The sequence below is a fragment of the Heterodontus francisci genome, chromosome 33 (genome assembly GCF_036365525.1).
Source record: "Heterodontus francisci isolate sHetFra1 chromosome 33, sHetFra1.hap1, whole genome shotgun sequence".
Lineage (NCBI taxonomy): Eukaryota > Metazoa > Chordata > Chondrichthyes > Heterodontiformes > Heterodontidae > Heterodontus > Heterodontus francisci.
The window spans coordinates 56,760,180-56,770,767 of NC_090403.1; positions in this window are offsets into that span (position 1 = coordinate 56,760,180).

The window sequence follows — 10,588 nt, forward strand, 5'->3', positions numbered from 1 at the left end:
CATCCAGTAACACTCACTCCCTCCATCCAGTAACACTCACTCCCTCCATCCAGCAACACACCCTCCCTCCATTCAGTAACACTCACTCCCTCCATCCAGTAACACTCACTCCCTCCATCCAGCAACACACCCTCCCTCCATCCAATAACACTCACTCCCTCCATCCAGTAACCCTCCCTCCATCCAGCAACACTCACTCCTTCCATCTAGCAACTCTCACTCCCTCCATCCAGCAAAACACGTTCCGTCCTTCCAGCAAAACTCCCTCCCTCCATCCAGCAACACATCCTCCCTCCATTCAGTAACACTCACTCATTCCATCCAGTAACACTCACTCCCTCCATCCAGTAACACTCACTCCCTCCATCCAGCAACACACCCTCCCTCCATTCAGTAACACTCACTCCCTCCATCCAGTAACACTCACTCCCTCCATCCAGCAACACTCACTCCCTCCATCCATCAAAACTCCCTCCCTCCATCCAGCAACACTCACTCCCTCCATCCATCAAAACTCCCTCCCTCCATCCAGCAACACTCACTCCCTCCATCCAGTAACACTCACTCCCTCCATCCAGTAACACTCACTCCCTCCATCCAGCAACACACCCTCCCTCCATTCAGTAACACTCACTCCCTCCATCCAGTAACACTCCCTCCCTCCATCCAGCAACACTCATTCCCTCCATCCATCAAAACTCCCTCCCTCCATCCAGCAACACTCACTCCCTCCATCCAGCAACACTCACTCCCTCCATCCAGCAACAATCGCTTCCTCCTTCCAGCAAAACCCCCTCCCTCCATCCAGCAATACTCGCTCCCTCCATCCAGTAACACTCACTCCCTCCATCCAGCAACACTCACTCGCTCCATCCAGCAACACTCATTCCCTCCATCCATCAAAACTCCCTCCCTCCATCCAGCAACACTCACTCCCTCCATCCAGCAACACTCACTCCCTCCATCCAGCAACACTCACTCCCTCCATCCAGCAACACTCGCTTCCTCCTTCCAGCAAAACCCCCTCCCTCCATCCAGCAACACTCGCTCCCTCCATCCAGTAACACTCCCTCCCTCCATCCAGCAACACTCGCTTCCTCCATCCAGCAACACTCGCTTCCTCCTTCCAGCAAAACCCCCTCCCTCCATCCAGCAACACTCGCTCGCTCCATCCAGTAACACTCCCTCCCTCCATCCAGCAACACTCACTCACTCCATTCAGTAACACTCCCTCCCTCCATCCAGTAACACTCACTCCCTCCATCCAGAAACACTCCCTCCCTCATCCAGCAACACTCACTCCCTCCATCCAGTAACACTCGCTCCCTCCATCCAGTAACAGTCCCTCCCTCCATCCAGCAACACTCACTCCCTCCATCCAGTAACACTCCCTCCCTCCATCCAGCAACACTCCCTCCCACCATTCAGTAACACTCCCTCCCTCCATCCAGTTATAATCACTCCCTCCATCCAGTAACACTCACTCCCTCCATCCAGTAACACTCACTCCCTCCATCCAGCAACACTCACACCCTCCAGCCAGCAACACTCCCTCCCTCCATCCAGTAACACTCGCTCCCTCCATCCAGCAACACTCACTCCCTCCATCCAGAAACACTCCACCCTCCATCCAGTAACACTCACTCCCTCCATCCAGAAACACTCCGTCCCTCATCTAGCAACACTCACTCCCTCCATCCAGTAACACTCACTCCCTCCATCCAGTAACACTCACTCCCTCCATCCAGCAACACTCACACCCTCCATCCAGCAACACTCCCTCCCTCCATCCAGTAACACTCGCTCCCTCCATCCAGTAACACTCACTCCCTCCATCCAGAAACACTCCGTCCCTCATCTAGCAACACTCACTCCCTCCATCCAGTAACACTCACTCCCTCCATCCAGTAACACTCACTCCCTCCATCCAGCAACACTCACACCCTCCATCCAGCAACACTCCATCCCTCCATCCAGTAACACTCGCTCCCTCCATCCAGTAACACTCACTCCCTCCATCCAGCAACACTCACTCCCTCCATGCAGAAACACTCCGTCCCTCCATCCAGTAACACTCACTCCCTCCATCCAGAAACACTCCCTCCCTCATCTAGCAACACTCACTCCCTCCATCCAGTAACACTCACTCCCTCCATCCAGCAACACTCGCTCCCTCCATCCAGCAACACTCACTCCCTCCATCCAGTAACACTCACTCCCTCCATCCAGCAACACTCACTCCCTCCATGCAGAAACACTCCGTCCCTCCATCCAGTAACACTCACTCCCTCCATCCAGAAACACTCCCTCCCTCATCTAGCAACACTCACTCCCTCCATCCAGTAACACTCGCTCCCTCCATCCAGCAACACTCGCTCCCTCCATCCAGCAACACTCACTCCCTCCATCCAGCAAAACACGCTCCCTCCTTCCAGCAAAACTCCCTCCCTCCATCCAGCAACACACCCTCCCTCCATTCAGTAACACTCACTCATTCCATCCAGTAACACTCACTCCCTCCATCCAGTAACTCTCACTCCCTCCATCCAGCAACACACCCTCCCTCCATTCAGTAACACTCACTCCCTCCATCCAGTAACACTCACTCCCTCCATCCAGCAACACTCATTCCCTCCATCCAGAAAAACTCGCTCCCTCCATCCAGCAAAACACCCTCCCTCCATCCAGCAACACACCCTCCCTCCATCCAGCAACACTCCCTCCCTCCATCCAGTAACACTCACTCCCTCCATCCAGTAACACTCCCTCCCTCCATCCAGCAACACTCACTCCCTCCATCCAGCAACACACCCTCCCTCCATCCAGTAACACTCACTCCCTCCATCCAGTAACACTCCCTCCCTCCATCCAGCAACACTCACACCCTCCATCCAGTAACACTCCCTCCCTCCATCAAATAACACTCACTCCCTCCATGCAGAAACACTCACTCCCTCCATCCAGTAACACTCACTCCCTCCATCCAGAACCACTGCCTCCCTCATCTAGCAACACTCACTCCCTCCATCCAGTAACACTCACTCCCTCCATCCAGTAACACTCCCTCCCTCCATCCAGCAACACTCACACCCTCCATCCAGTAACACACCCTCCCTCCATTCAGTAACACTCACTCATTCCATCCAGTAACACTCACTCCCTCCATCCAGTAACTCTCACTCCCTCCATCCAGCAACACACCCTCCCTCCATTCAGTAACACTCACTCCCTCCATCCAGTAACACTCACTCCCTCCATCCAGCAACACTCATTCCCTCCATCCATCAAAACTCCCTCCCTCCATCCAGGAACACTCACTCCCTCCATCCAGCAACACTCACTCCCTCCATCCAGCAACAATCGCTTCCTCCTTCCAGCAAAATCCCCTCCCTCCATCCAGCAATACTCGCTCCCTCCATCCAGTAACACTCACTCCCTCCATCCAGCAACACTCACTCGCTCCATCCAGCAACACTCATTCCCTCCATCCATCAAAACTCCCTCCCTCCATCCAGCAACACTCACTCCCTCCATCCAGCAACACTCACTCCCTCCATCCAGCAACACTCACTCCCTCCATCCAGCAACACTCGCTTCCTCCTTCCAGCAAAACCCCCTCCCTCCATCCAGCAACACTCGCTCCCTCCATCCAGTAACACTCCCTCCCTCCATCCAGCAACACTCGCTTCCTCCATCCAGCAACACTCGCTTCCTCCTTCCAGCAAAACCCCCTCCCTCCATCCAGCAACACTCGCTCGCTCCATCCAGTAACACTCCCTCCCTCCATCCAGCAACACTCACTCACTCCATTCAGTAACACTCCCTCCCTCCATCCAGTAACACTCACTCCCTCCATCCAGAAACACTCCCTCCCTCATCCAGCAACACTCACTCCCTCCATCCAGTAACACTCGCTCCCTCCATCCAGTAACACTCCCTCCCTCCATCCAGCAACACTCACTCCCTCCATCCAGTAACACTCCCTCCCTCCATCCAGCAACACTCCCTCCCACCATTCAGTAACACTCCCTCCCTCCATCCAGTTATAATCACTCCCTCCATCCAGTAACACTCACTCCCTCCATCCAGTAACACTCACTCCCTCCATCCAGCAACACTCACTCCCTCCATCCAGAAACACTCCCTCCCTCCATCCAGGAACACTCACTCCCTCCATCCAGTAACACTCACTCCCTCCATCCAGCAACACTCACACCCTCCATCCAGCAACACTCCCTCCCTCCATCCAGTAACACTCGCTCCCTCCATCCAGTAACACTCACTCCCTCCATCCAGCAACACTCACTCACTCCATGCAGAAACACTCCGTCCCTCCATCCAGTAACACTCACTCCCTCCATCCAGAAACACTCCCTCCCTCATCTAGCAACACTCACTCCCTCCATCCAGTAACACTCACTCCCTCCATCCAGCAACACTCGCTCCCTCCATCCAGCAACACTCACTCCCTCCATCCAGTAACACTCGCTCCCTCCATCCAGTAACACTCGCTCCCTCCATCCAGCAACACTCACTCCCTCCATCCAGCAAAACACGCTCCCTCCTTCCAGCAAAACTCCCTCCCTCCATCCAGCAACACACCCTCCCTCCATTCAGTAACACTCACTCATTCCATCCAGTAACACTCACTCCCTCCATCCAGTAACTCTCACTCCCTACATCCAGCAACACACCCTCCCTCCATTCAGTAACACTCACTCCCTCCATCCAGTAACACTCACTCCCTCCATCCAGCAACACTCATTCCCTCCATCCAGAAAAACTCGCTCCCTCCATCCAGCAAAACACCCTCCCTCCATCCAGCAACACACCCTCCCTCCATCCAGCAACACTCCCTCCCTCCATCCAGTAACACTCACTCCCTCCATCCAGTAACACTCCCTCCCTCCATCCAGCAACACTCACTCCCTCCATCCAGCAACACACCCTCCCTCCATCCAGTAACACTCACTCCCTCTATCCAGTAACACTCCCTCCCTCCATCCAGCAACACTCACACCCTCCATCCAGTAACACTCCCTCCCTCCATCAAATAACACTCACTCCCTCCATGCAGAAACACTCACTCCCTCCATCCAGTAACACTCACTCCCTCCATCCAGAACCACTCCCTCCCTCATCTAGCAACACTCACTCCCTCCATCCAGTAACACTCACTCCCTCCATCCAGTAACACTCCCTCCCTCCATCCAGCAACACTCACACCCTCCATCCAGTAACACACCCTCCCTCCATTCAGTAACACTCACTCATTCCATCCAGTAACACTCACTCCCTCCATCCAGTAACTCTCACTCCCTCCATCCAGCAACACACCCTCCCTCCATTCAGTAACACTCACTCCCTCCATCCAGTAACACTCACTCCCTCCATCCAGCAACACTCATTCCCTCCATCCATCAAAACTCCCTCCCTCCATCCAGCAACACTCACTCCCTCCATCCAGCAACACTCACTCCCTCCATCCAGCAACAATCACTTCCTCCTTCCAGCAAAATCCCCTCCCTCCATCCAGCAATACTCGCTCCCTCCATCCAGTAACACTCACTCCCTCCATCCAGCAACACTCACTCGCTCCATCCAGCAACACTCATTCCCTCCATCCATCAAAACTCCCTCCCTCCATCCAGCAACACTCACTCCCTCCATCCAGCAACACTCACTCCCTCCATCCAGCAACACTCACTCCCTCCATCCAGCAACACTCGCTTCCTCCTTCCAGCAAAACCCCCTCCCTCCATCCAGCAACACTCGCTCCCTCCATCCAGTAACACTCCCTCCCTCCATCCAGCAACACTCGCTTCCTCCATCCAGCAACACTCGCTTCCTCCTTCCAGCAAAACCCCCTCCCTCCATCCAGCAACACTCGCTCGCTCCATCCAGTAACACTCCCTCCCTCCATCCAGCAACACTCACTCACTCCATTCAGTAACACTCCCTCCCTCCATCCAGTAACACTCACTCCCTCCATCCAGAAACACTCCCTCCCTCATCCAGCAACACTCACTCCCTCCATCCAGTAACACTCGCTCCCTCCATCCAGTAACACTCCCTCCCTCCATCCAGCAACACTCACTCCCTCCATCCAGTAACACTCCCTCCCTCCATCCAGCAACACTCCCTCCCTCCATCCAGTTATAATCACTCCCTCCATCCAGTAACACTCACTCCCTCCATCCAGTAACACTCACTCCCTCCATCCAGCAACACTCACACCCTCCAGCCAGCAACACTCCCTCCCTCCATCCAGTAACACTCGCTCCCTCCATCCAGCAACACTCACTCCCTCCATCCAGAAACACTCCCTCCCTCCATCCAGTAACACTCACTCCCTCCATCCAGAAACACTCCGTCCCTCATCTAGCAACACTCACTCCCTCCATCCAGTAACACTCACTCCCTCCATCCAGTAACACTCACTCCCTCCATCCAGCAACACTCACACCCTCCATCCAGCAACACTCCCTCCCTCCATCCAGTAACACTCGCTCCCTCCATCCAGTAACACTCACTCCCTCCATCCAGCAACACTCACTCCCTCCATGCAGAAACACTCCGTCCCTCCATCCAGTAACACTCACTCCCTCCATCCAGAAACACTCCCTCCCTCATCTAGCAACACTCACTCCCTCCATCCAGTAACACTCACTCCCTCCATCCAGCAACACTCGCTCCCTCCATCCAGCAACACTCACTCCCTCCATCCAGTAACACTCGCTCCCTCCATCCAGTAACACTCACTCCCTCCATCCAGCAACACTCACTCCCTCCATGCAGAAACACTCCGTCCCTCCATCCAGTAACACTCACTCCCTCCATCCAGAAACACTCCCTCCCTCATCTAGCAACACTCACTCCCTCCATCCAGTAACACTCGCTCCCTCCATCCAGCAACACTCGCTCCCTCCATCCAGCAACACTCACTCCCTCCATCCAGCAAAACACGCTCCCTCCTTCCAGCAAAACTCCCTCCCTCCATCCAGCAACACACCCTCCCTCCATTCAGTAACACTCACTCATTCCATCCAGTAACACTCACTCCCTCCATCCAGTAACTCTCACTCCCTCCATCCAGCAACACACCCTCCCTCCATTCAGTAACACTCACTCCCTCCATCCAGTAACACTCACTCCCTCCAACCAGCAACACTCATTCCTTCCATCCAGAAAAACTCGCTCCCTCCATCCAGCAAAACACCCTCCCTCCATCCAGCAACACACCCTCCCTCCATCCAGCAACACTCCCTCCCTCCATCCAGTAACACTCACTCCCTCCATCCAGTAACACTCGCTCCCTCCATCCAGCAACACTCACTCCCTCCATCCAGCAACACACCCTCCCTCCATCCAGTAACACTCACTCCCTCCATCCAGTAACACTCCCTCCCTCCATCCAGCAACACTCACACCCTCCATCCAGTAACACTCCCTCCCTCCATCAAATAACACTCACTCCCTCCATGCAGAAACACTCACTCCCTCCATCCAGTAACACTCACTCCCTCCATCCAGTAACACTCACTCCCTCCATCCAGCAACACTCATTCCCTCCATCCAGCAAAACCCGCTCCCTCCATGCAGCAAAACTCCCTCCCTCCATCCAGCAACACACCCTCCCTCCATTCAGTAACACTCACTCCCTCCATCCAGCAAAACACGCTCCCTCCATCCAGCAAAACTCCCTCCCTCCATCCAGCAACACACCCTCCCTCCATTCAGTAACACTCACTCCCTCCATCCAGTAACACTCACTTCCTCCATCCAGCAACACTCCCTCCCTCCATCCAGCAACACTCGCTCCCTCTATCCAGCAACACTCGCTCCCTCCTTCCAGCAAATCTCCCTCCCTCCATCCAGCAAAACCCCCTCCCTCCATCCAGCAACACACCCTCCCTCCATTCAGTAACACTCACTCCCTCCATCCAGCAATACTCACTCCCTCTATCCAGCAAAACTCCCTCCCTCCATCCAGCAAAACTCCCTCCCTCCATCCAGCAACACACCCTCCCTCCATTCAGTAACACTCACTCCCTCCATCCAGTAACACTCACTCCCTCCATCCAGCAGCAGTCACTCCCTCCATCCAGCAACACTCCCTCCCTCCATCCAGCAACACTCATTCCCTCCATCCAGCAACACTCACTCCCTCCATCCAGCAAAACTCGCTCCCTCCATCCAGCAAAACTCGCTCCCTCCATCCAGCAACACTCGCTCCCTCCATCCAGCAACACTCCCTCCCTCGATCCAGTAACACTCACTCCCTCCATCTAGCAACACTCCCTCCCTCCATCCAGCAACACACCCTCCCTCCATCCAGTAACACTCCCTCCCTCCATCCAGCAACACTCCCACCCTCCATCCAGCAACACTCCCACCCTCCATCCAGTAACACTCACTCCCTCCATCCAGTAACATTCACTCCCTCCATCCAGCCATACTCACTCCCTCCATCCAGCAACACTCACTCCCTGCATGCAGAAACACTCACTCCCTCCATCCAGAAACACTCCCTCCCACATCTAGCAACACTCACTCCCTCCATCCAGTAACACTCGCTCCCTCCATCCAGCAACACTCGCTCCCTCCATCCAGCAACTCTCACTCCCTCCATCCAGCAAAACACGCTCCCTCCTTCCAGCAAAACTCCCTCCCTCCATCCAGCAACACACCCTCCCTCCATTCAGTAACACTCACTCATTCCATCCAGTAACACACTCCCTCCATCCAGTAACACTCACTCCCTCCATCCAGCAACACACCCTCCCTCCATTCAGTAACATTCACTCCCTCCATCCAGTAACACTCACTCCTTCCATCCAGTAACACTCACTCCCCCCATCCAGCAACACTCACTCCCTCCATCCAGCAAAACTCGCTCCCTCCAGGCAGCAAAACTCCCTCCCTCCATCCAGCAACACACCCTCCCTCCATTCAGTAACACTCACTCCCTCCATCCAGCAAAACTCCCTCCCTCCATCCAGCAAAACTCCCTCCCTCCATCCAGCAACACACCCTCCCTCCATTCAGTAACACTCACTCCCTCCATCCAGTAACACTCACTCCCTCCATCCAGCAGCACTCACTCCCTCCATCCAGCAACATTCCCTCCCTCCATCCAGCAACACTCGCTCCCTCCTTCCAGCAAAACTCGTTCCCTCCATCCAGCAACACTCGCTCCCTCCATCCAGCAACACTCCCTCCCTCTATCCAGTAACACTCACTCCCTCCATCGAGCAACACTCCCTCCCTCCATCCAGTAACACTCCCTCCCTCCATCCAGCAACACTCCCTCCCTCCATTCAGTAACACTCCCTCCCTCCATCCAGCAACACTCCCTCCCTCCATCGAGCAACACTCACTCCCTCCATCCAGAAACACTCCCTCCCTCATCCAGCAACACTCATTCCCTCCATCCAGTAACACTCGCTCCCTCCATCCAGTAACACTCCCTCCCTCCATCCAGCAATACTCCCTCCCTCCATTCAGTTACACTCCCTCCCTCCATCCAGTAACACCCGCTCCCTCCATCCAGTAACACTCACTCCCTCCATCCAGTGACACTCACACCCTCCATCCAGCAACACTCACACCCTCCATCCAGCAACACTCCCTCCCTCCATCCAGTAACACTCGCTCCCTCCATCCAGTAACACTCCCTCCCACCATCCAGTAACACTCACTCCCTCCATCCAGAAACACTCCCTCCCTCCATCCAGTAACACTCACTCCCTCCATCCAGAAACACTCCCTCCCTCATCCAGCAACACTCCCTCCCTCCATCCAGCAACACTCACTCCCTCCATCCAGAAACACTCCCTCCCTCCATCCAGTAACACTCACTCCCTCCATCCAGAAACACTCCCTCCCTCATCTAGCAACACTCACTCCCTCCATCCAGTAACACTCGCTCCCTCCCTCCAGCAACACTCACTCCCTCCATCCAGTAACACTCATGCCCTCCATCCAGCAACACTCGCTGCCTCCATCCAGTAACACTCCCTCCCTCCATCCAGCAACACTCCCTCCCACCATCCAGTAACACTCACTCCCTCCATCCAGCAACTCTCACTCCCTCCATCCAGCAAAACACGCACCCTCCTTCCAGCAAAACTCCCTCCCTCCATCCAGCAACACACCCTCCCTCCATTCAGTAACACTCACTCATTCTATCCAGTAACACTCACTCCCTCCATCCAGTAACACTCACTCCCTCCATCCAGCAACACACCCTCCCTCCATTCAGTAACACTCACTCCCTCCATCCAGTAACACTCACTCCCTCCATCCAGTAACACTCACTCCCTCCATCCAGCAACACTCCCTCCCTCCATCCAGCAACACTCATTCCCTCCATCCAGCTAAACTCCCTCCCTCCATCCAGCAACACACCATCCCTCCATTCAGTAACACTCACTCCCTCCATCCAGCAACACTCACTCCCTCCATCCAGCAAAACCCCCTCCCTCCACCCAGCAACACTCACTCCCTCCATTCAGTAACACTCACTCCCTCCATCCAGTAACACTCACTCCCTCCATCCAGCAGCATTCACTCCCTCCATCCAGCA